At 41.5% G+C, this 26705-nt stretch overlaps 1 protein-coding gene across 11 annotated transcripts in view; it reads right to left on the reverse strand.

The window, feature by feature from the left end:
• The window catches only part of NEBL (nebulette), a 362420-nt gene that overhangs the window by 122092 nt on the left and 213623 nt on the right, over positions 1-26705 (reverse strand). The window lies entirely within an intron of this gene.

Consider the following 26705-nt stretch of genomic DNA (forward strand, 5'->3'; position numbering starts at 1 on the left):
CTAACCATTTTAAAGGCAGACAGAAACCACTTTTAGGGTTTCTGTGGCAAATTATCCAAAACGGTTATTGCTTCTTAGAGCACAACTGTAGTCCAAGAAGCTCCGAGATTAATCTTTATATAGGTGTAAGGTCAGCTGCAAAGTTCTTTTCCTTGGCACACAGTGAATCAAAAAGGATTTTGTGGTTCTATATAGTAAACTTTGATGCTAGGCGGGTATTATAATTCTATGCAACATCTTGCCTGTAGACATATTAAAAACTACATGGGCCTTGGAGCAAGGAGCAAGATGGAACTAGATACCTATTTTAGCACTTAAAAAGCATTGTGCATGATCTTTCTTTGGAAGTCTTTAGAGGAAGCACAGGATGCAGCTGAAGAGCTGAAGAGCTGAACTGTATTACCCCTGTGTGTGTGTGTGTGTGTGTGTGTGTGTGTGTGTGTGTGTGTCTGTCTGTCTGTCTGTCTGTCTGTTTGTTTGTTTTTTTGAGACAAGGTTTATTTGTGTATCCTTGGTTATCCTGGACTCACTTTGTAGACCAGTGATCTGCCTGCCTTTGCCTCCAAGTGCTGGGATTAAAGACATGTGTCTCCATGGCCAGCTACCCCAGAGTGTTGTGTTGTGTTGTGTTGTGTTCTGTTCTGTTCTGTTCTGTTTTTCATTCATTCACTTTACACCCCAGTCATAGCCCCCTCCCTCCCACTTCCCCCTATTCCCCTCCCCTACTCCTCAGGAAAGGGGAGACCCCCCCCCCCGTCAACCCAGCCTAGCACATCAAGTCGCCTCAGGACTGAGTGCATCCTCTTCCCCAGCGTATTCTTTAGTGCGTAGACTTGCTGGTTTGTTCTGGCTTGGCTTATTTGGGAGAGGTTCTAGGAAACAGAGGTCAAGAGTCTCACTGCGCAAGGCTAGGCTGATGTCAGCTGCATCCCTGGATCGCGGGAGCATTCTGCTCCAGCCTCTTGAGTGCCAACTGGGGTTACAGAAGGGCACCAGCACACCCAGAAAGTTGGGGCTTTCCGAAATTTATAACAATGTTTATTTCTTTTAAATTTTTACTTTTTTTTTTTTTTTTTTTTTTTTTTTTTTTACAGATTTTCTGACAAGAAAGGCAGGTGTGACCCAGACCTGCAAGCAGAGGCGGAAAAATCAGAAGGTCTCATGGGCTTTTCCAAAGGCATACTATTCTCTTTTAACTAGTTCTTTATGTATTTCTTTACACATTAAGCATTTCTTACTTTATAAGACCATGATAATGGCAAAAGTCCTGTTTAAGTAAAATTTTTTAGCTTAAATATTCATAGATTTGTATGTTTATAAGCACCAAATGCTCTGCGGTGACTGTATTCCAGAAAGAGAAGAGACGTGATTGTATTTGGGAAACATGATTTCCCATCGCAGATTCCTGGCATCCCCAACACACCTAGGTCTCCGCTGCTCCTACACCAATAGCCTTTCTTCAATGACCCTGACCCTGTCTCGCGGGGCCAAGCCTCAGCTTCTCTCCATGACTCCTTTAAATTCTGGGACCTCCACCAAACCTGAAGCAATGTCCTCTTAGCCTCTGAGAACTCAAGGGCTTTTCCATCCCAAATTCCAGACACTTCCATAATCCTCCAAAAAACAGCACAGTCGGGTCAGGTTGGTCACATCAATACTCCACTTTTGGTATCAATTTCTATTCTGGTTTAGTCTCTGTTGCTGTGATGAAAAGCTGTGATCAACAGCAACTTGGGAAGGAAAGAACTTATTTAGCTTACGACTCTCACATTTCATCCCTGAAGCAAGTCAGAGCAATGAACTCAAGGTAGGACCTGGAGGCAGAATTGGAGGAGAAATAATGAAGAACACTGCTTACGGGCTTGCTCCCGTGGCTTCCTCCCATGGCTTGCTCCCGTGGCTTGCTTCCGTGGCTTGCTCCCATGGCTTGCTCCCGTGGCTTCCTCCCGTGGCTTGCTCCCGTGGCTTGCTTCCGTGGCTTCCTCCCATGGCTTGCTCCCGTGGCTTCCTCCCGTGGCTTGCTCCCGTGGCTTGCTCCCGTGGCTTGCTCCCGTGGCTTGCTCCGCTACATTCAGTTCATGCAATACTCATAAATCCTAGAAATTCATACCATGAGGAGTGAAGTCCAAAAGGAGCCTCAAGCCAGCATCTCCTATACGATGATGTATCACTTCACTATGATTATGTATCAACACTGAGAACTTACACTATGGACTTTGTAGAATTTGACTGTAAACCAAACCCTAAGGTTTGTGCATGGCCAAGATTGTTCATACCTGTAATCGCAGCGCTGCAGAAGCAGGGGCAAAACAATGGTGAGTTTCAGGCTACCTAGGCTACTTAGTGGCACTTGGCCTCAAGACACCCAGCCAAAAGCAAACCAAACAAACAATCAAAACACAAAGAAAAATCCACATGTGGCATGTGTGGTTAAATGGATTGTGGACTAAAACAATCATAGACCCTTTTTACCAAACCAGGTGTTTTTGATCTGTAATCTCACACATCTGTGATCCCAGCGTTCAGGACAGTGAGGCAGGAGGACAGAGTTCAATGGCATCCTAAGCTGCACAGTGATTTTGAGGACTGCCAGGGTTACATGAGAGCTGCCTCAAAAACAAAACAAAGCTAAACAAAACAAACATCCACATATATCAAAAAGAGTCCAGCTGCGGTGGAAACACCACTACCAAGACACCACCAGAGTATAGTTTTAGAGGAGCACACTGAACTCAAGCACACGGAAGAGTGTAAGTGGATTTCACACGCAGTTAACAGAGAGATGTGTCCTCAAGACATGGCCATGATCACGGATGTAACTGGGCTTGGTGTGTTCCTGCCTCTGTATTCCAAATCAATATAAATATAATCCACAGGAGATTAAAGTCCGGTAGAATCAAAAGCACTGCCTTGAAAAGCTTCTAAGCGTTTATCTCCACAGAGACTGCATGGGGAGTTCAAGCTTGATTTTCAGAAAAAGACGCTGTCCAAAGTTATAAAGAGCTGATATTTATCATAGCATTCAATCTGTTGCAAAAAAAAAAAATCCTGGCACTTTGACTCAATAGAAGACAATAAAGTTTTTGTGTCTTCAAAAATAAGGAGATAGTTATTCTGTTAGGCATTAATGTCATCTTCCAATTTAATTAACATTGTCTCTCAAGGCTAGCATAATAATAATTTTATTATCCTTCATGTGGTATTTTAGTTAAATGATTTATGTTAGTATAGATGTAAAAACCAAAAATTACTTCATAAAAACAAATAAGATAACGCACACAACTATCTTTTATATGAGCTCAGTTTGATGTTTTCAGTGGTATTAGTGTCCTGCAAAGGAATGTTTAAAAACTCCAGATTACAACATCAATGACATTTATAGGTCTGAAATTAAAAAGGTATATTGGTATTCATTATGTATATGTTATGATCAAATTTTGATTCAAAATATCAATGTGTAAACTATGTAATATAAATACATTATGTTAAACAGTTGCAAAAATAGAAAAACTGAATGAAATTGAGCTTTCCACCAAAGGCTTTATCAGTTGATGACTTCTTCATATTCTTCAGTTGGAATTGTTCTAACTGCCATGCAGTGAGAAAATATAAAGATGTCATGCAAGCACAGAGTGACGTGAGGGCTCAGAGAATGGAGAGAAAACTATTAGTAAAACTATGACATTTCACACACACATTTTGATGATGACTCAGTTTTTCTAAAGAAAGAAAACAGCTCAGGAAGACACCATGCAGACCCAATGACATTACACACTGTGGCCCCATAAGGAGCAAGTTTAGCATGACATGATGGAAATATAGGTGGAAAGAACTCTTGAAAAGCAGGCAAGACAGCTTTAAATGTCAAGCAGCCATTTTTATAAATCATTCCATCAGAAACCTTGACTCATGACATTTTACACAGGGAGCAGCACCCAAGTTCAATACAGAAAAACTAATCTAGCCACCAGGGTAGAAAGGATGTGTTGAAGTAGGAGGAAATCAGCGGGTCCCTGACAAGTGATGCAGGTAAAGGATGGAGACTTAAGGCATGGATGGGCATGAAGGCTGTTGAAGACGAAGATGTAAGATACTTTAAGGATGTTTGAGATGTAAGTAAGGGCTAAGGTACTAAGAGCTGCTCTTGGTGGAAGGGGAAATGGGCGCAGGCACAGGTATGCCAAGGCAGGGATGGACTTTCCTGGAGCACTAGTCACCAAGTAGACATACAAAGAGGATGTCATCACAGCATGGAAGTGGCCGGGAGAACCACTGTCAAGTCTTGAAGCAGGCACGCACAACCATTTTCAGTAGCATTTCCTCAAGAAAAGCAATCCATGCTCAAAAGGAAGTGAGGCCCCTTCACACCAAATGTAAAACAAGGGGTGCCTAAGACAAGATTTCTCCTAAGACAGACATCCTCTGACTCGTCTGTTTCTTAATCACTTCCATTTTTTTTTTAACAGAACGGTTGCTTAAAATATTTCTTGGAAGACTATTATATAAATTACTAGCTTAGAAAATAAAAAAGCATATTATGAGCACAAAGGGCTCTTAAAACATTTCCTATATCCCTGACTGGTTATAAAACTGATTAATGTTCATAATTTACTAGGAAGTAGTGAAAATGCATCAAACTCAAGTGTTACAAAATATTTTAGAGATTTCTGAACTTTGTCAAATGCCTTCCCAGGGTCATACGGTATATTCTATGATTTTTTGATCACTATCAATAGCATATCAACTTTATGGTATTAAACACTTCCTTCTATTAAACTGCCCTTGCATTCTTGGGCTAAATGCTGCTTATGTATGGTAGGTTTTTTTTTCCTGAATGAATCTGAATGCAAGAGTGTTTCAACACAAGCAAATCAATAAACGTAACATGTCACATTAATTGACTTACAGATGACACCAATCATCTGAACAGCTGCAGGAAGGGGTCTCACAAATCTGCCATCTCTTCATAGAGCAAGCTCTAAAGAAACTAGGAGTCAAAGAGATATACCTCAGCATAACAAAGGCCGTGGATGGCAGACCCACAATATAGGAGCTCCTCAAAAAACTAAAGATGGCCAAATATACCACTTTGGGTATAAAAAAGAGACTTCTCTGCATAGAAATAAGGATATTTGGCCTTGCTACTGATGAATGTACTGAGAAATTTACATTATAATGAGGTCCTGTTTTACAACTTTTGAAATAGCAGAAACTCTAAAACTTTGAAGACATGAGACTAGAGGAACAGCCATAGAAAAATTAAATTATGTTATTTGCAAGAAAATAAATACAACTAGTACAACTCATTTGTTATCCACCACTTGTATCTTCTCGTTTTTCCCTCCCTCTTTCACCCTATTCCCCTCCCTAGGTCTATGACCAAGGGGGACCTCCTGCCCCTCTTTATGGTCATAGGCTGTCAAGTCTCATCTTGGTAGCCTGCTTATTCTTTCTTTGAGTGCCACCAGGCCTCCTTACCAAGGGGAGGTGGTCAAATATGGGGCACCAGTGTTCATGTCAGTCAGTCCCCACTCTCCACCTAACTGTGGAGAATGTCCTGTCCATTGGCTAGATCAGAGTAGGGGTTTGATGTTTACTACTTGTATTGTCCTTGGTTAGTATAATAGTTTGAGCAGACTCCCTTAGGCCCTGATCTACCCGTCATGATGTTTCTCTTGTAGGTTTCTAGGACCTCTGGATCCTTCTATTTTCCCTTCTCCTCTATTTCTCTTACCTAGAGTCCCAGGGGGATGTCCTCACATCTATCCCAATCTCCTGGTAAGAGAAGATTTTCATGGGACATGCCTTTTGGCCTAGTGCCCAATTATAAGTGAATATATGCCCTGTTAGTCTTTCTGCTTCTGGGTTAACTCACTCAGTATGATCATTTCTAGTCCCATCCATTTGTCCACAAATTTCGGGATTTCCTTGTTTTTAATGGCTGAGTAGTATTCCATAGTGTATATGTACCACAGTTTCTTTATCCATTCTTCAGCAGAGGGACACTTAGGCTGTTTCCAAGTTCTGGCTATTATGAAAAGGCTGCTCTGAACATGGCTGAACATATGTCCTTTTTGTGTGGTGGAGCATTTTCTGGGTATATTCCAAGGAGTTAAATAGCTGGGTCTTGCGGAAGCCCTATTCCTAGTTTTCTGAGAAAGCGCCACAACTGGCGATCTTATGATGTGAAATAAGTCAAATGCAGAAAGATGAGTGTCTCATATCTTCTCTCATTGTGGGCTCTAGAATTCTTTATAGTCATAAAAGCATAAATACACTTTACGCACACACATATATATATACATATATATATATATGAATAACAATAGAACAAAAGGGAGCCTGGAGAAGAAAGAAAACTATGGAGAGGAGAAAAGAAGAGGAGGATGGACAAAGAGGGAAGAGGAAAATTGGATGTGATCAGACACATGACACATTTGAAACTGTCTACATTATACCTAGTACTGTATGTGATAAAAATATACCAATAAAGTGAAAAATCCATAGTTTTAAAAAAATTAAATGCTGGCAAAACACTGTCCTCTGTAATAATGGAATGTCATACTAGCTGCCACATTCAATTGATTTCTTTCTTCAAAGCGCTCTGCACTATTCCTCTATAGGAGCAAGCCCATGGCAGCAGCGAAGACTCCGTGCTTCCTCATACGCCTACTGAGGTCACACGGTAGCACATGTGCCGTGCATGGCTGAGCAAGGCTACAGGTTGCAGGAACTCCAGCAGCAAGGGTTTTATTTACTTTGGGCTGCACACAGGTCCACACCAGTTACACATCTGCCACTCACTACGATGTATGTCAGGCATCTTGTTGGCAACACGGAATCTAGGACAGAGGTGACCTGAGAAAAGCTCAGTGGGAAATGGAGGGAGCATGCAACACTTTATGTAATTATGTCTACTTCTCTTACAGTGGCTTCCTCCAAGTTGTTCAATTTTATTTCATTTTCAAGAATTGTCTTTGGAGAGAAGCAAAGATCCTATTAATAGCTGAGAAGCATATATTCCTAACTTCTTGAAATCTGATGAGTAACTTAACTATGCTATAACAAAGGCAGCAGCATTATAATGCAAATTGAACATAATAAAAAAATTCAAGAACAGTAGTGGCTGAAGCAGGACTATTGGGAGTCAGAGGCCAGCCTGGGCTACACGGCAAGACCCTATCTCGAAAGCAGAGCACCAAGGAAAGGAGACAGGGAAGAGAAGTGAAGAGAAATGCAAAGAAAAAGGAAAGCTCTGGAGACAAGAAACAAAATCAGCATATTTCCGGCATTAAACTACACGATTCTGGGTCTTCCCTTATATTATTATGATCCAGTTCAAAAGTTCCAAGACTCAGTCAGATGTTGTCATCATTTAAAATAAGTTAAATTGTGTATCATTCTAACTAGTCAAAACTAACCAAATATTGTACAGCAAAAGAAATTATATAGCTTGGGCCAGTTCCTTGCTGGGAGCCTGGTTGCTGGTGGTTTCTGAGAAAATCTTAGCATCTTTAGAAAATCATGCAACACAAGTAAGAAGACAGGCTTTGGTCCCACTGCACACAAGCTGGGGAATCTTAGATCAGTTTGTACAAGCTCCCTGAGCCTTTGTTCATGCCTTGCACAATAGACTCAAAGATGGCCTGTTCATACGACACCTCTAAAAATGCCCATTTAAATTAAATCCTGTAATCATGAGAATTGGGTCATTACTCTTATTTAAAAAAAAAAAAAACAACTTTGCCACACACGGTGTCTCTGTTATCAGTGCCGTATGACACTGAAGCATTCTCAGACAGAATGGATGGACAGTTAGAAACAGGCCAGAGTGTGTGCATTGAAAGCTGAGGAGGAGCAGGCAGATTCCTTAAAATATTATTCTGGAAAACCATCCTAAAGGAAAAGGAATAATAGGGACAGACTTCTTTATGTCCACGTCAACTCTAAATGTAAAATATGAAATGGTGGAAGGAAACCTGGGGGCATTCCTTTATGGCTTGAGAGTGAGACAGTATCCATGGATCAAAACCAAAGCCAAAGGGGGGGGGGTCTTAATATCATCTTGGCTGGAAAAAAGCTGGAGAGTCCATGGGAGCAAACTTTGCAAATGGTCTTCTCAAAAAAAAAATGTGATTTTACCTTTTCAATCATAAGAGCAATGAAAACTGAAGCATAAGGTCCCATTTTACACCTTTTAAAATAGCAGAAACTCTACAACTTCAATGACATATTCTGTTGGTGAGACTGTAGAGGAGCAGGCTAAGTCGTATATTAATGTTGGGAACACAAACAGCTCAAGCCAGCAGAGGGGAGATTTGGCAATATCTACCAACATTGCATATGCATTTACTTTTTAACCCATCAGTCTCTCTCGTAAAAACCAACCCCCAAGGGTACCATCGTGGTAAAAACATGGGATGATAAATGTACATTATTATTCATTGCAACACTAGTAATAGCAAAGGACTGGAAATGGCCCAAATGCCCATCAGCAAGGGACTGGTTGGAAAAACTGCAGCCCAGCCACATAATGGAGCTGTCAAAGGCACAAGGCAGACGGCCACATGCCTCAGGAGTGCTCTCCGGCATCGGGAGGCAGGAAGGAGGAGAGCCATCTACAGAAGACTGCAACCTCCACCAGTCTCACAGCCCAAGGAGAACACATACTATAGAAACACACAGGCCTACACATCAAACACCAAAAAAAAAAAAAAAAAAAAAAAAAAAAGCACATGACCCAAAGCCAATAAAAAAGAAAACAAAGAAAATCTCAAGAAGGGAGCCAACTGGGAAAGAAGAAACAAAGTAACAAAGTCAAGAACTGCCTCTCCCAATGTAGTTCATGTCAAAATTTTGATTCTGGAAATCATGTAAACATTTTATAGATTAAACAATATACATAACACACCCAAATAAAATAACAATAAATCAACATTTAAAATGACCCAAAGCAAGTAGCATGGCTACACCGAGGCAGTGCTTCACAGCACCCGTTGTCCTACAGGCAGCATGTGAGGCACTGGTCGGCCTTTTTCAAAATATTGCCTTTTCCCCCTAGAAAATTGCATGAATACACTGCTCACTGGTGTGTACAGAAGGAATGGCATCTTTCTAGCAGTGGTTCCTAATCTAAATAATAGACAGTCCTTATCTGAGATGGGGGTCTCACTATGGAGCCAAAGTTACCCTCACAAAACAATCTTCCTGCGTGCTGGGATTACAGACACACGCCACCACGGCCAGCACACTACTCTTTAGCCTCGTCTGTAAACACCCTGAGATGATCACTGAGAAGGTGAGTGACTTTTTGTAATACAGGAACCTGGATTTATCAAATCGGTAAGGAAATCCGGAGTAATTCTGTTCCCAAGTGAAATTTTTCTAAATTTTCCAAGGTAGATTTAGAAAAATGAGAAAAACTACACACACACACACACACACACAGGAATAAACCCTGTAATTTTCTATTTGCCTCCAGCCCAGTTCCCCGTCTACTTTGACTACTCTGCCCCATGTCCCAGGAGACGCCCTGACTCCTGTAGCAGCTTTGGTCACTTTCTCTGAAGTCTGGCCCACAGAAGAACAGGAGATGAGGAAAAGGCCAGCGCAGGCGTATTTCCTCCCCACCCTCCACCCGCTTTAGTGTCTGTCCTGAAGCAGCTATATCCTCAGAGAAGTGACTGTCCTGAGTGATCCGTTCCCCGGGAACCCAGTCCCGCACAGGATTCAGCCACAGCTCATGCTGTGGGATCACGCGGCCCTGAACCTACTGGCACAACTGTGCAACGATCTGACGCTTCCCCTTAGGCGAGGCTACGCAGCTTCCAGCTGTACTCTGGACAACACGGAAACACATACACCTGTGCATATATGTAATCAAAAAAGCACACATACCTATACACATGTGCACAAACAAGCACACATCAGCATATACACAGATACATGTACATGCAAAAACATATGCACACATAGCTTAGACACACATAGATGCAGACTTACTTTTTCATATTTATATAAATACACATAAATACAATAATATAAATATACATGACTATATAAAAATGTACATGAGCATGGGGGGGAGGGCTGGAAATAAATCTGACTACAATTTAATTAGAAGCTGTACCTTTCCCGAATATAAAGTAGGTAATAGTTCCCTTAAGCAGGTTCCCAAAATTGTTATGACTCTAAAATTTTATGGCTACAAATCAAATGTCTAGACACAGTAAAAGACCAAAACCCACAAAGAAGCCACAGGGTCAGGAGAAAAAAAAAGCATGTATCAGAAGGCCACCATCTTCTACAGGCTTCTCTTCTCCACTAGAGGAAGGCGTGACCTGAGTCAAGCACTCAGTGGCCTCGCATCCCAAGACTCTCTGTGCTCTCAGGGAGTAAAGGTGCTTAGCACCAAGCACCTAAGCTTGATCCCCAGAACTCACCTGAATAAAAGACAGAATGATTTCTGCAAACAACCACCTGATCTCCACAGGCATGTGCGTGCACACATGCATAGAAAGGAAATAAATATGTAAATCAGGACACAGGATGGAGGGAGTGGGGGACACCTTCCTGGGCCCTAACACCAGAAAGGCTCTGCCTACCTCAGACAACGTGAGGTTCCAGACACAGTAAGTGCTTCCGGAGCATTAAAAGCAGGAGAGGGCCATTCTAGTTAAGAAGGGTGTGTGCAGCAATATATCATCAATCTGTACAGTGGCACTTCACTCCATGATCCCCTCTGCACCAAAAAGCAAAGGCATCCACTTAAGAGCACTCAGGACAGAAATGAACCTTGACAGAAAAATTGGGTCCATTCCTTCTAATCACTGGAACTACATAATAACCATTGTGGACAGGTAGATGGTTTGTTGTATTTTTAAAGACCTCTGAGGAAGGAGATTCTACAGACGCACTCAGCGGCTGACTTGCCAATATTGTGTGTGTGTGTGTGTGTGTGTGTGTGTGTGTGTGTGTGTGTGTGTAGCCTGGCTGTTTGAAGTGGCCAGAACACAGCTGATAGTGAAGCCATCAAATTGGTCCTCAATTCTCATACCTGTTGACAGCTGTTATGAACCCAACCTTGAGCTGCATAGGTGGACTCTGACTTCATGCTAGACCCAAGACCTTACCCTATCCAGGAACCAAGCAGAAATAAAACAAGGAGACCAATGCCGCTCCTCTCTAGTGTACTGGGATATGTTTGCAGCCGTATGAAGACAATATGTAAGCTTACAGGGGGATTTACTTGGCTCCATCAACTCAGTCTTTAGCATTTGAAGAGTAATTCCTTCACATGGATCAATCCTTGGACACGCACTACCTGCAAACCTTAAATTAATTATTTTTTTTACTTTTTATTAATTCATTGTTTCACATTATCCACCCAATCCCACTCATCTCTCTCTCCCTTCATAGCCCCTCCTTACCCTTGTAAGACCCCAAGAGAAAATAGCAAACAAGCTTTTTTAAATTAAACAAACAAAAATGTAGAAAACGTCTCATCTTGGAAGCTGCAGTGTGTCCCACACATCTTTCCTTGCAGATGTTCATCGCGATGACTCATTGGTCTGGTTCAAGGCCTCTGGCATCTGCTACACTGCCAACTCTGGCGCCTCACTGAGACTCCAAATTGCTTCTTGGCCTTTTGGCTAAGACCAAGTGTAGTATCTGTTCTTATTAGTTTAAATCACTTTTTTTTTTTTAACCCAGGCGACTGTGCTCCCAGGAGACATTTAGCAATACCTACAGGTATTTCTGATGACCCCAGCCAGGAATCCGCATGCCACTGGGCGGAGGAGAGGCCCTGTAAGCCATCCCATAGCACGCAGAACAGTAGCCCTTAAAATAAAGAATTATTTGGCCACAGATGCCACTGACTTCAATGTCAAGAAGCCTTAGATTTGAATCCTTTCTCTAATACTTTGTGAGACCATGAAAGTTTTACACATTAAATTTTTAGAAGAAAGATAACCATTTTCCGTCTGTCCTCACCTTGACTTCTAACTCATCAAATATTTACTAAATGCCAATAGCCCTTTACTTGGCACATTAAATAAAGAAAAAACAATGATGCTCCTTATAAAGACATATAAACCAGTTGTACAAAAAGGTATGAAACTAAGGGTATCTTGTTGAAAGGTATCACAGTTCCCACACCACCACCAACAACAACACCATCAACAACAACAACAACAACAACAACAACTAGTACCAAGCACATAACCAGACCTATAATTCTTAGACACTTCTTGCAGAGGAGAGGTGTTCACATCTGTCTGCGTGTGTAAGGGGGGATGGGGTGGGGTGTGCAGAAACCAGAGGTCGAGCTCGGTTGTCACAAGCACTCTCCCCCTTATCCTTCAAGACAGGCTCTCTCACTGAACTGCAGCAGACCAATCCACCTAGACAAGCTGGCTGGGAAACCCCAGGGACCTCTTGTATCCATTTTTCCAGCACGGAGCTTATATGTGTGCACCACCATGTCCAGCTTTTTACAAGGCTCTGGGGACCCGAACTCAAGCCCTTTATACCAAGCCCTTTACCAACTCAACCGTCTCCACAGGACAGTTTTTTTTTTTTTTTAGACATTTCTGATTAAACTGCTCAGACCGAGAATGCACAGAGCCTCCTGGGATAAACCTGAAATCTTTATTAAGTAAGCTGTTTTTAAAGGAATGCGATACAGCGGGACATGTGCAACTGAAAAGGATTGGGTGGGGGCGACTTGGTTTGTATCCTTTCTGGAACACGGCAGCATTTCTCTTACAGGAGATATTATAAGAGTTAGTTCAGTTCTAGGCCAGCCAAGAAGAGCTAAGGGAACTGCGATCCAGCTGACGTAATGAAACTGGAGGTGTGAGAGTCCTAAACTTTATGACTTAAAAAAAAAAAGGGTGTCACAGAGTTCCCCTGACTCCTCCCTTCTTTTCCTAGCTTCCTTCCCCACCTGTGCCACCGATTCTAGGGCCTAGAAACCTTCTATCTGCTTCTTTTTTTAAAAAAAATAATAATAAAATTTAAGTAACGTACATAAAACCTTAAAATACTATCCCAGGCCTGGTCCCCAGGGTCCTTTTGCAGAGGCAGACAATATCACTATGTATCACATGCTTTCTGCAGCTACTCAAACACATACATGCATATGTAAGCTTTCAAATCCCAGGCAGAAATGGAAACATACTATGCAGGCTGCTGTCTGCTTTCGTTTTACTGATCAACTGCCTTTATCTCTTTTTGTGGCTTAGGCATGTACTACAGACCCTTTGTATCAATGTCCACATGGCTCCTAGGAGAACTACGCAAAGCAAATGTTTATTTTCCTCTCTCGCAGTAGCTGGAGCCCTGTCCACCGAGAGCCTTCCCCTGGACCAGCGCTCCTCTGTCCACCCCTGCACATCTGTAATCTAGCAAGGTGGCCTTCTTCCAGAGGGCCTGATCTGGCTTTCCTCCGTTCGCAGAACACAATCTACTTCATGCTAAGTACCTTGTACATACTAGCAATGGCTTGGAAAGAGGGTTTTACGAACTATGTTGAACCTATTACTAGAATTCCAGGGACAGCAATCACAGAAGCGATTTACAGAGTATTGTAGAGGCTGTTGAGACCACAGCGCTCTGAGTCTGCCGTCAGCCATCTTGGTCTTATGGCTCATGTGTGAAAATCCACACCCAGAAAGCTTCTTTGAACTGATGATATTTTTAGCATTTTTTTCTTCTCCTGTAGCTAAAAGCCCAATTAGTCTTTTAAAAGCTCTAAGGTTATTCACAATCCTCTTATTCTGTTGGGAGTCTGGGAAGAGTAAGCCTGCTGTCTATCCATGTGGGTTATTCATAAACAAGTTTTTTTTATAAAACACAGCCTCCCCATTCTGAGACCTGTTAGTAGAAAAATTGAGAGAGATCAGAAAAGAACATTTTTGTTTAACTAAATTCTTCATTATTCCTCCTATGAAATCCTAAGTACCATATTAAATACCAGGATCTCCTCATCAGATGCATAAAAAACTGCCTGAGTGGCCACTGGCATCATTTGCTACATTACAGGCACAAGTGACTATTCCTCTTCTACCAGGGGCAGGACTGACTCAGGCTTACTCTGAAATTATAGCCAGCTTGCAGGCAGAGCTGAAGAAAACGCTAGAATCTTATGGAAACACAGAGCTCTAGGCAAGACTTTCCAAGTGAGGAGGAGCACTTGCAATCCTCTAGGAAACTTGATTAATTTTCCTAAACAGGCTTAAACAAAGTTCTGATTTGATTAGATACAATTCTGTCTTTCACAGCCCCTCCCCCTCCCCGCCCCCCTTGGTTTTGATTGTCTACAGTAAGTTCCAGCACAAAAAGAGTGTGCCAGATGCTCTGCCTATAGCCCTGCATGAAAATGATCGTCAGTTGGTCCCAAGGCAATACGGTATCGCATATTATATCCTACAGATTTCTGTCACATCCTATTCCTAAGAGGCATATTACTATAGGACTTAGCTCAAAGAAAGCAATCTGTGTTTCTTTGGCTAAGGTAACCTGGAAGAGAATTGTGGGTAGAAGCAGGAGAGCTGAGCAGGTACATGGGGGTAGCACAAGGTCTTGCATTTTCAAGAGACTGAAGCATTGCTGCCAACTGGGCACCATTCAGTTGAAAAGCAATGCTGAGCGCCCTGTGAACTGTCTCCAGGATGGAAGAATTCAAATGAAGAATAAGTGCAGATCACCTTCAATTTGTGAGTAAAACAGATACACCACCTATGATTTTTCTGTCCACCCAGTGCAAGCTCCCAGTGACCATTGGGACACACAGCCTCCTCTAGTGAGCAAGCCCACAGTGAGTGAAAAACATGGGTGAAAAGCATCACTGCCAAGGAGCAAAGAGGGAAACTGGAAATGATGTAAGGCGAAAGGGGGCTCTAGCAGTGGCAGAAACACGTTAGAGATTCAGAAAATTGCTTCAACATGACTGATGACCTACCACAGCTGGGGTGGAGGAGTAGAGGTCAGGACCGTGTTTTCTCCTTTGGCACCTGGTTGTCTAGTGTAGACAATGTGATAAGCAATGAAGACGAGTAAGAGGATTGGAAAACGCATTCAAGTTTCAAATACGCTGTCCTTCAGGTACTCATAGGACATGGAAGTTGATTTCAAACTTTAGCCTTTCAAATTTAATATTGAACTTTCAGTTATTTCTATAAGAGCAAATAGATGTGTTCTTGTAAGGATTCTACTGAAAGCTTGACAATGCTGAGAGTAAGGGAGAATATAATCAAACAGGGAGAAAGCTCACAGCAGCCGACAATGTTATTAGATCATGACACAGAGACAGCAGTGATCATCAATTGCTGATAAACAAGAAACATGGGAGAATTGATAGTCCTTTGGTTCCGTGGAAGAGGGGAGCCTTTTAGCCTAACTAAAACTGATGCATCCACCATTCAAACAATGCAAAATCAGTAGCACCACACCAAAGCTGTACCACAAGGGCCAGACAGACGGTTCAGCTATGAAAGGCTAGGCTCACAACCAGCTCATCAAATATCCCAACAGTCATAATCTCAACTGCCTGACTTCAAGGCTCAAGCACATCCATGTAAATGCCCTCTGCTCATGTAAACATACAGTATCTCTAGTGAAAGAAGGCACAGATGGCTTCAGTGTGGTGCCGGAGCCATAGCTCAGCCTAGCCAGTCACAGAGCTGGAACCCGAGTCCCAGTCCTACGCCTTGGGACCTTGTATAAATAATACAAACTCTCAGAGGCTATGTTTCCCAAACTCTCCCAGCTCCTCCTTGGCAGGTATGGTCATTCTGAGATGGGTATGTCTCTCTCTGTGTGTGTGTGTGTGTGTGTGTGTGTGTGTGTGTGTGTGTAAAATGCAAGCTTTTCATCTTGTCAATAAAAATAGAACATGAGGGCTAGGAGTGTAATGTAGTTAATGAAGTGCCTGCCTAGCATGCATAAGAGCCTATGTTCGGCCTGTAGCATGAAATAAGCTGAGCAAAATGACTCACACGTATAATTACAGTACTTGAGAAATAAAGACAAAAAGATCAAAAGCTCAAATTCATCCCTGGCTACATAGCAAGCTTGAGGCCAGCCTGGGCTACCTACAGAGATACTATATTAAAAAACAAAGAAAGAAGAAAGGGAAAATAAAAAGATAGAGAAAAGAAGGATAATGTGATCTGCATGTTAAATTTAACCATGCTAGATGCTACTCTTAGAGAGCAAAAAATTTAAGTCCAGTAAACTTAGCAATAAGTTTAAATTCAATCTGTCCAAATTAATATCCTTCAGTGTGTGATCGATATTAAATCATTAACCGAGTGGCTTTCATGTTTTAAAGATAACTCTGGAAAATCACTGTGCAATACATCCCATCACAGAAATAAAATGTTATCAGCAATACTTGGGGAGGATACAAAATGTATACTTAAGTGATCCATAACAATATTCGTCTAATATCTGACTTGAGTATCAGTCTTTAGTTTAAATTCAGTAAAAGTAAATAGTCAATTCTTTAGTTTCAGTAGCCACATATCAAGCAACACACCATGGCTGGCAACAACAAATCTGAACAGCTTAGTGCTCAGTATTGAAACACAGAAAAGTGAAGGGGCTGGAGATGGTCCTCCATGGCACACATCTTACTTAGAAGGTCCAACTCTTGAGCTCTACCTCAGTACCAAAAAAAAATTGTTTTAAAGAAAGGAGAAACTCTGAGAGGAACTGATACTTGTTATACAAGCATAAAGACCTGAGTTCAAATCTAAAGCACCCATGTAAAAAGCCAAGTGCATCTGTAAGCCCAATGCCATGGGAAACAGGGACAGCAGGATTGCTGGAGCTTGCTAGATATGTGCCAGGTTCTTTAAGAGACCCTTTCTCAAGGAAATAAAGCATAAGGTAATTAAACAGAACACACAATGGTCTCCTCTAGTCTATTTGCATGCATTGATACTCATAGACAGACAGACAGACACAGAGAGAGAGAGAGAGAGAGAGAGAGAGAGAGAGAGAGAGAGAGAGAGAATGCACATACTGTACATACCAAAGGAGAGAGAGACATTTTCTGAGAATTACTCTATGCCAGTCTTATAGACAAGTGATGTCCTTTGCAGCAAAATCTCTCTAACAGGTTGCCCCTATTCATTGCTTCCCACCCAGCACCCCAGCAGCTTCTCTCTTAGCAATCTTAACTCTTGGTCATCTCACAAGACTCAGCTCTATGTGGTCTCTTCCCAGACCTCCTCAGGCTAGAAGAGCCCTTTGCGCCCTGGCTCTGGATCACCTCTCTGTTTACACTGTCACTAGGTGAGTTCATCTCCTTCCAGGGGTTTAAATATCTAGACATTGATGACGTCCAATTCTATACCACCATTTTTGCCTTGCCCCGTGACTTTCAGACTACTAGATAAAAGAGCTTAGTGGCTGTCTCTACTTGGATGTTCATACGTATCCAAATGCAATGTTCTCCTCACTTCTTTTTTGCCCTGCCTGGTGGGGTAATGGGAAATGGACCAACCAATTACCCATTCACTCAAAACAAAACTCTAGGAGTAACTCCCCAACTCCTTCATTACCCACATGTCTTCCTTCTGCATGGTTTTGTTGACTTCACTCACAAAGTCAACCCTCACTCTTCTTTTCTCCATCTCTATTGTTGTTCTGTTGTGGTGCTTGACGTAAGCCACCATGTCACCCTTGTCTCTTTCACTCCACACAACCCATTTTCCCCTAAGTATTAGCCCAAGTAATAGTTTTGACAATGGAACTCGAATTATTCCCCATTTCTACTTGAAAACTTCCCGTGGCTTTTATTGTTGTCAGGAAAGTCACAACTCTACCTCAGCTCTGTCTTGTGTCCTCTCACATTCTATACCACTGCCCTCTCTCTCATTTTGACTTCCATCCATGCCTTCAACAAACCCAAGGACTTCTTGAACCAGAGCTTCTACACTTGCTACTCCTGCTTTGAGCCAAGTGGATGTCTTCCACTTAGAAATGAATTGAGATGGGCATGGTGATGCACGCCTATAATCCTAATAAAGGAAAACCTAAGACAGGGGGTTGTAAATTCAAGGAAGAGTCTGGAATACTGTGGTGAGATCTCACCTCAGAAAAGAGACTCTCCTGCAATCAATCAACCAATAGAATCAAGGAAATCAAGGAAACCAACAAAAGACATACAACTGTCCTTACAAATGACTGTGTGCCTTGAATGGCACTCACAAGCACATGTGGTCAATCCAGGACCCTAATTAGAAACTGCAACTCTAGAATAAAAATATGCAAATCTAGTATAACTAGCATGCACACACATACAAAAAAAAAACCCCACAAACAAACAAACAATGTCTGCAGTATTGGAAGTCAGCCATGTCTGCTGCAAAGACAGTCACATCCAGAAACACAGAAATTAAAATCTGCACCCACAGGTAAATGATGGGAAAGAAGTTCTACTAGGATCTTGAAAAAACAAGCACAATTCTGAGCAAACAATTGCTTTCAAATTCACATCTAAATAATCTATAACTCTCTCAACCTATCTTCTTGAAGAAGAAGAAAAGATGTGCCATCCAGCATCTCAGTTCAAAACGAATGCACCAAATTCCCATGGAAAGATGCTACTTAAGTATGACAAACACACTACGATTCTCAATCCCTTCCCAACAGCTGGTGGATTTTAAATGCCTCAGATGCAGGAGGGAGCAGGGGGTGGGATTTTTCAACACATCTTTGAACTGCAAAAGTGCTATTTCAGAATTGATTTTGTTTATTCTAGTCTGCCATGAACTACTACTAACACAGGAGGCTGGGGATGCATCAGTATATAAATAAACAAGTTTATAAATGAAAAGAAACGCTTTTTTATTGAACCTAATAAATAGACTAGGCAGAATTACAAGTGTAAGAGATCAAAGAGAACCCCCTTTAGACTGCCAATGATATAGACCAGAGTGCTACAGATCAATGGACTGACAAACCTTGTCTTCTGTGACAGTTCTAGGAAGGGGCTAGGTGTCTTAGAAAGAGGGCCCAAGACAAAGACTTAGGAGGCAGGGTTGTTCATCTTGGATAAAATTCTTGTACTACAGGACATAGAATTATTCATACAAAACTTTCATAGCTAATAGTTTGTTATTTATATGGCAGTTTCTTAGAATGAATATTTTAGTGAAAACTTACTTATAGTAATGTTACTAAAAATCCTGTCTTTGATAAAGAGAATCTTCAGTAGACTTGTCTTTTACACCTGTTAGACACAGTTAAATAAAATCATTTCATTTGTCAATATTAATGGCTAGCTGTTTTTCTACATGTCTTTTCTAGCCAAGGAAATTTTTTTTGAAAGGAACAAAAGTTGAAAAGTGTAACCTCAGCAATCACTAACTTTGGGGACTTATCCCCTGGCACAAATGTTCATGCATATGCATATTTTCATCACATATGCAGACAGATGCCTTTGCATTTATTTGAATACTTGCATAAATATTAATGTGTATAAATGCCTGCATGCAGAAACTCCATTTATGAAATATCCAACTGCATAAATTAGGAGCATTAGATACTTGCTGCATTAACACTACATAAAATACATGCAATTTTCAGGACACACACAAAAAAAAGAATACGTACAACCCAGTGCAAGAAACCTTCTCTCAACATGTCTGCCATGTTACAGGCAGCAACTAGATTTTCTGTGAAATATATGGAGTCTTTCAATGACTCACAGATCAACATCTATACAGACCCTCTCGTATAAAAGACAAACAAAAAAATAAGTATTTTTGAAGGGTAAATTTGTAAATTGTTACCTATAACCCTACAAAATTTTGATTTTTTGACTCACTTGATGATGCACAGGAGCTATTCATTTTCATAAAGAATGTGACTCCAAAGTAATTGCTATACACCATCATCTTCAAAATTCTCTGAAAAGTTACCAAATAGAAATCCTAGGGTTGGGTGGAAGATATCACCCCCCCCCAAATTATTGGTTGCCAATGCTCTTGGCTGCCCACCCGAACTTGAAGCTAAGACCCAATTGCTGAAAACACCACACACTCTGGTTATACGACATGGAAAAATCAAAGCAGCACTAACCAGGAAGCTCCCTCCCTGTCAACCAGTTTTCACAATACTGGAAGGTGAGGTGCAGAGTGCTGGGGGAGAAAAGTCAACAGCTTTCTTACAAAGCTGTGGATCTGTGAGCTACGATAATGACCAGCTTGACAAGTATGTCTTGTGAGTGCAATAGTGGTACAAATGTTATGGGGGAAACCTACTGTTCTCTGATTGGATTTAAAGCCCATTCTATATGAAGAAATACATGCCTGGCCCTGAAAATCTGGCTGAGAGTCCAGGGTTGGGAAGTTCATAGGCCCTGGATGAACCTATTACTATTATTTTGCCGAATGATCATGGTATCAAACTATCATCTAAAATTGGTATTTCTCTACCCATAGAATGGTGTAGATCTCAGACCACATCAAGAACAAGTTTATGTAGTGGATGACAGTTGATGTAGAAGCTCATAGGTAAAGGTACAGAGAGAAGAAGTGTCCACATAGGACAGCCACAAGTGAAACAGGTCCTCTCTAGGCTCAGGGACATTTACAAAAGAAATGATAAAAATCACAAAAGCCAGGAATTGGGAGGGATTGCAACAACAACAAAAAATTGTCCGGACATAAGAGGACTCTGGCACCCACAATACCCACCCCTAGCTGAGGAATTATCTATAGTTCTTGGTTTCCCTAGATTAAATTTTCTCTATGAATATGGCTCCTCTTAGGTTGACCCCATAGTGGATGGAGTTGACAGGCAGCCTAAAATGGACTCGGTGAGTTATAAAAAGGAAACAACACAAAAGAATAAAAAATTAGGAAGGGAGGACTGAATCTAAGGGGAGTTATAGGAAGGAATAGGAGATAAATATGATCAAAATCAGCATATGCATATGAAATTCTCAAAGAATTAAGAAATATGTCATATTTTTAAGTTACCTGTACACCCTTATATATCTGACTCATTCTCAAAAGGGATGGGTTAACATAAGCATTAGGTTATAAAGAAGATATTAGTAATCTCCTCTAGGCAAAAGAAATGTTTGTGTAGTCATTTCCTGTGACCATTTGGTGTTTCTCAGTTCAGTAAATATCATAAGTCTTAATATCTCTACTTCTGTGTCTTTCGTTTAAGTACAGTTTGACTTATAAAGTATTTTGGCAGGGGGAAAAAAGAGTGTCTGCATTTCAGATTTGAACATTTTGTATCAAAATCTCACTGTTAGCTATATTCTGCACACCGGTTTCATTTGTGACTCCATACACTGGATGTTAGTCTCATCTGTGACTGATCCAGGCTTAACAGTAGGACTACCACTGAAACCAACAGGAAACAAGAATTCTCCACCTTAACTGTTGTTCCTGTTTGTTCTCCTCAGAAGTCAAACTGAGCTCTGAGAAAAGCCTGGATGGTATCTTAGCACCTTTAAGAATGCACACGCATGCTCTTAGTGCTATTTCTCCCTGGGCAAGAAAGATCTACCCTACTTTCCACACCAGGATGTTGATGCAACATGTGTGCCTTGTTTGTACACACACACACACACACACACACACACACACACACACACACACACACCTACTCTACATCTCTAGTTTGCTGAGGGAGTGAATCCACATAACTAAATTCTAATCAGTGAAACATGCATGGGCATGAAGTATTCAGCTAGCCAGGTCAATCACTGTATTCCTCATAGTTTTCAGTCCTTTGTCTTTTCTTGAATGCATACTGGATGCAGTTCATCCAGTGGACAGCAGAGGCACTAGACTGAAAAGGCCTGAATGACCACATGCAGCAGAGCCCTTTAGCCTCCCTCCCTGCTACCAACTCATCCACCTTTGGGGAAGAAGAAGTAAACCTTTATTGTATTCAGACCTCAGGACCGTCTGTTTTAATAGGTCCCCTCCTAGTTCATAAAGGGCAACTGTTATCATGCACAATACACCTGATGTCTCACTACCAGACTGTATTAGATATTTTTGCATTGATCTGACTAAAATACCTAGCACAACAACCTAAAGGAGAAGCAAGAACCCCACAGCTTCTGAAGAAGGTTCGTTCTGTAGTGGTTTGCCCCCATATGCTTGCACTCAGCATCATGGCAGCAGGAGCATAGGATGAATGGTGTCTGTTCACAGCATAGGAGATAGGAAGTAGAGAGACTCAAGAGGCAGCTGGGATAAAACAAAACAAACCAACCAAACAAACAAAACCCTAAAGCCAAGCCCAGCCAACCACTTTCTCAAACTTAGCCATACCTCCTACATTTCCTGACACCCTCATCTCAAAATAACTACCATTTCTGATACAAATAGTCCAATCGTAAACTATGGGGGACAGTTCAGATCCAGACCATAATATAAACAAATATTTAAGACATTATAAAATTTCTCATTTAGGAGGAAAATGAAAGGCAAGGAGCTCCAGGGTCATGGAAAGTTGGTCAGGGCCTCACAAGAATCTGGTTGGAAATGAATGTGGAATAAACTCACAGGTTGCATTCAATGAAGCAAAGTGTACATACAGTTTTGTTAATCTTTTAAGACACTTATTGACTGCCAATCACACCAGGTATCCTGTCTGATGCTAATGCTAAAAGCACAGCAAGCCACTTCCCCTAAATTCAAAGTACCATTCAAGATCTAAGCAATGCTCACCACTGAGGGAGTGTTTTGAAAGTCTCCTAATGGGAACACCTACCATCTCCTATAAAATGTAGATATGGTATATAATATACAATGCAGGAATCTGTAACAAATCAAAAAACAAGTTCATTTTTGGGTGAACAAAACAATAGAAAATTTGAATATCCCCAAGAATGTGCTAAGCATGACAAAGAGCACCTGTGAGCCAATGCATTAACAGTAGCGTTCACTAATGCTGCACATTGATCTGTATCAAAGTTGCTAAGCACAGCATGGAAAAACACATGACAGACACCAAGAGACACACATAGGAAGAACAAGCCCACCTCGTGGATGCCTAACATATTTACCTTACACGGACTCTGTCAAACCTCTTTCATAACTGTGCTGGCTGCCCAGAGCCTAATCTAGTGTGTCTCCTATGTCTTTTATTGTGTTTATTTGTCTGGGCGCTGCTGGGAGGTGGGGTCAAAGCAGCAAGCCCATGCATGCTAGGCACAGTACTCTACCACTCGGCAACATTTTGGCAAAGAGTAACATAAAATCTATGTGTTGTAAGATAGTAGAACCAGAATTAAAATGCTATCAGTTGCCTTTTAAAAATTAAAATAGAAACTCAAGCAGAAAGGAAGATTCGCTTTGCTCACATCTTGAATGAGTCTGATATTTATTATAATGCTTGGAGGGATACAAAAGCATTGTCAGGGCATTATCTAAAGACAACCTTAGGATCCTGATCACAAGCTCGGAAACAATCGACCTGTGAATTTAAAATAAAACACATTGTACAAAACTGAACTAGCAGGAAGTTTTTCTCACTTAGAAGGCACCAGAAGCATTGGGTCAGCATGCTATTCTCATTAAAAAATACCAACTTCTTTGGCAGTGAGAAGTCTATAATGGATATTAGCCCCCAGGAAAACTTTACAGCATGGCTCAGTGAAGATATTAGATACAGAACCATGATAATCAAAATAACATTGCTCCTAGGAAATCCAAATAAAATAAATGGGTGCAAATGGTAATAAATGCAGAAAACAGAAACACGGCTGCTATTTCTGAAAATATAAAAGTGAAATGACTCCTGAGAATGCTCGCATGCCAAAGTCCTCAATTTTACTTTCTTACATAATAACAAGACCAACCATTACCATGCCAACTTTTTACTTATTTCCTAAGAGTTACTATTTAATTGCCATAAAAATCTTGCAAGGTAAGTATTTTATTTCCATTTTATTTATGGATGTGGAAACCGCCATGATGAAGTAGGTGAAACGGGGTTTGTTCGGAGCTGGCTGTTTTAGGGTGATGGACGTACTTAACAGAGATGGTGGAGGCTTGGGTGGTGGTCCACACTTGCAATTCCAGCTCCCTGGGAGGCTGAGGAAGTGATTCCGAAACTCAGGTCTGGGCAGCTCAGCATGCTCTTGCCTTAAAATGAAGTTCTAAAAGGCTAGGAAGGTTAGGTAAGTGATTGAGGTTTTACCTAAGATATGTGAGGAGCCTGCGGTTCAGTCTCTCACAGAGAGGAAAAGAAGAAAGATGGAACTCAGGTCTGGTCAGTCTCCAGAGTCCGCGCCAATGCCAAGCTGCCCTAGCTAGCAAGTGGTAGGCCATGATGACACAGCTGGGGCAGGCTCTATATGACTTGTGATGAGGGCCCATGTCTCCTTGTCCAGAATCACATAGTTACCTCTGTCTCTTCCCACTTCATTGTACATTTCTTCGTCTGGCCTCACAGCAGCAATTAAGTGTGAGCTTCAATCGGATGGACAGTTTCTTTTCTAGTCTACAAACATTCCAAACAGCAGAAAGCCAGCTGCCTCTCTTTTTGGCAAGTTCCCATTCTATCCAAGTAAATAATGTGGGGCTTCCTGTTTTAATTCTCTTCAGGATTACTGCTCATCATGGCTTCATTTTTGCCCTTCCTACTTATTCCTTTATAACTGACCTTCCAAACGGTCTTATAATTCAATGCTGTCCAATAAACTTGAGCATTCACCTGCCTTATGAATAAGGACAGTTTGGCCCTTTTTCAGCACTGTAGGTCATCTCAAATAGTCTTCCCAAGAACAAAACATTGAGAAGAAAACTGGACCTTCCATAAAACATCGTGGTGGTTGTTTTTTAAAAACCATGTTATTAATCCTCCATTTCTAAAATGTCATTTCGGGAGGCCTGGGAATTATTATCCTCACTTTGCTCTCCATTTATGACCTGGAAGGATTCAAAAGAACAGCTAAGTGCAGACTGATGACATACACGCGGCCTCCCCTCCCCCACCGGGGCCACAGACACTTCCCTGACTCCCTTCAACCAGACTAAATTGCGTGTCTCATGTGTCTCAATTATGTTTTAATACAATTACAAAGGGCTGAAAAGGAGAGCCAATCATCCCTCCACGCTGCTATCTCCACAGAGCAAGCTCAATTTCATTTTTCCAGCAGAGAGCCTTGCATCTGAGTCACGCAAAGGGCTGTTCCATCATGCTCTCATTGATCTTCCAAACTTAAAATAGGCATCAAATATTATCATTCCCATTTGAGATGTGGGGGAAGAACAGGCATAGTGATTGAGATGTAATGCCTGGCTAAAATAGGTCAATTTCAAAGTTGGAGTGGCCTTGCAAACTTATCACATAATCCGCACATTGTAGGAAATTATTTCTGTGTCTTTCCCACAAGGAAAAACTAACTCCCCTTGTTTTTTCACTAGGATTAGGGCCTAACTCCTGCACAGTTTCTTGCACACACAAAATGAAGTTGTTCGGAATTGTTCAATGACCAGGGTTTTATTATTTATACTCTGACTTTAGGAATCCAGAATATAATGGTCGTAAAAGGCTATCTTCATAAACTGTCCCCAAAAAGATATTTCTAGCATCCTCATAACAACAGGGACCTGGGGTCACGTCTTGGAGGATCTCTTTCCGCTGTGCGAACCTCTGCTGACCACTGTCTAGGTGGTCTGTGCGATAAGCAAGGGATGCTTAATGTCTGTGTCGAAGCCAGCTGCACTGTAGTTTGTCATCCAGCATTTGGAAGTCTCATCCATAAGAACAAACGTTCAGCTTAATCTATACACCAGCATAATAATAGGCTCACAAGAACAGGCCACATTTCAGACACTTTAGTGAGCGAGACTTCACTCCACATTTGGATGAGAAGGAACGCAGCCCCTGCATGGGATGTTTAAACGCGTACATATTTATGTGGGTTTACACCCGCAGACCTGCCAACCTGAGACTCTCGCTTGTGCCACAGTCAGAGAGTAAACACATCGCCCTAGTTACACACCATACAGACATCTTACTTCAGTGTTTGTCATTCACTTCTAAACCCGTGCAATGAAATTGTTCACGTCACTTTTTAAATTTTTTTTCCCATGGCTTAAACATACTGAGGTGAAGAAAAATAGGAGAAGTTTCCTCGTAGTTCCCAAAGCGTATACTTACAAATACTGATGCAATAATCACCCCATGCTCAACACCCAGACCTAACGAGTGCCAAGATTCAGTGGTGACAATTACCGCCAAATCCAGCCATAAAGCGTCAAGTTACAAGAGTACTAGGTGGTGGGCTCACAACACTGAAACAAATAGTGATCCTAAAATCTAAATTGTTCCCCTAATAAAACTATGTTCAGTTATCCTTCTAGCTCCTCAGGATTAAATTAGACCTTGCAGCACATATGCATGCCACATGGTCTCACTCTTGACGCCTATTGGTGGCCAGGCCTTTGTTGTCCTCCACTCATCCCAATGCTGCTTCTGCTTAGTCCCTCTCAAGAAGCCATCTGTAAGTGAACTATAGCCATCACCATACTCCAGGTAAAGATGGGTACCTTCTTCATCATCCCTGAACCCTTAAAGCCTCCTCCATCCATCTCCTAGCCCATAGCCCTGGGCTGTGTTCTGTGTGATCTAGGCTATGGACTGGGAAGAGACCCACAGCCCCTCACATGGTGCTAAGCCCAGAGCAGGAACCTTGTGATAAGATG

Source organism: Acomys minous (genome assembly GCF_964271855.1).
Source record: "Acomys minous genome assembly, chromosome: 5".
Taxonomy (NCBI): domain Eukaryota; kingdom Metazoa; phylum Chordata; class Mammalia; order Rodentia; family Muridae; genus Acomys; species Acomys minous.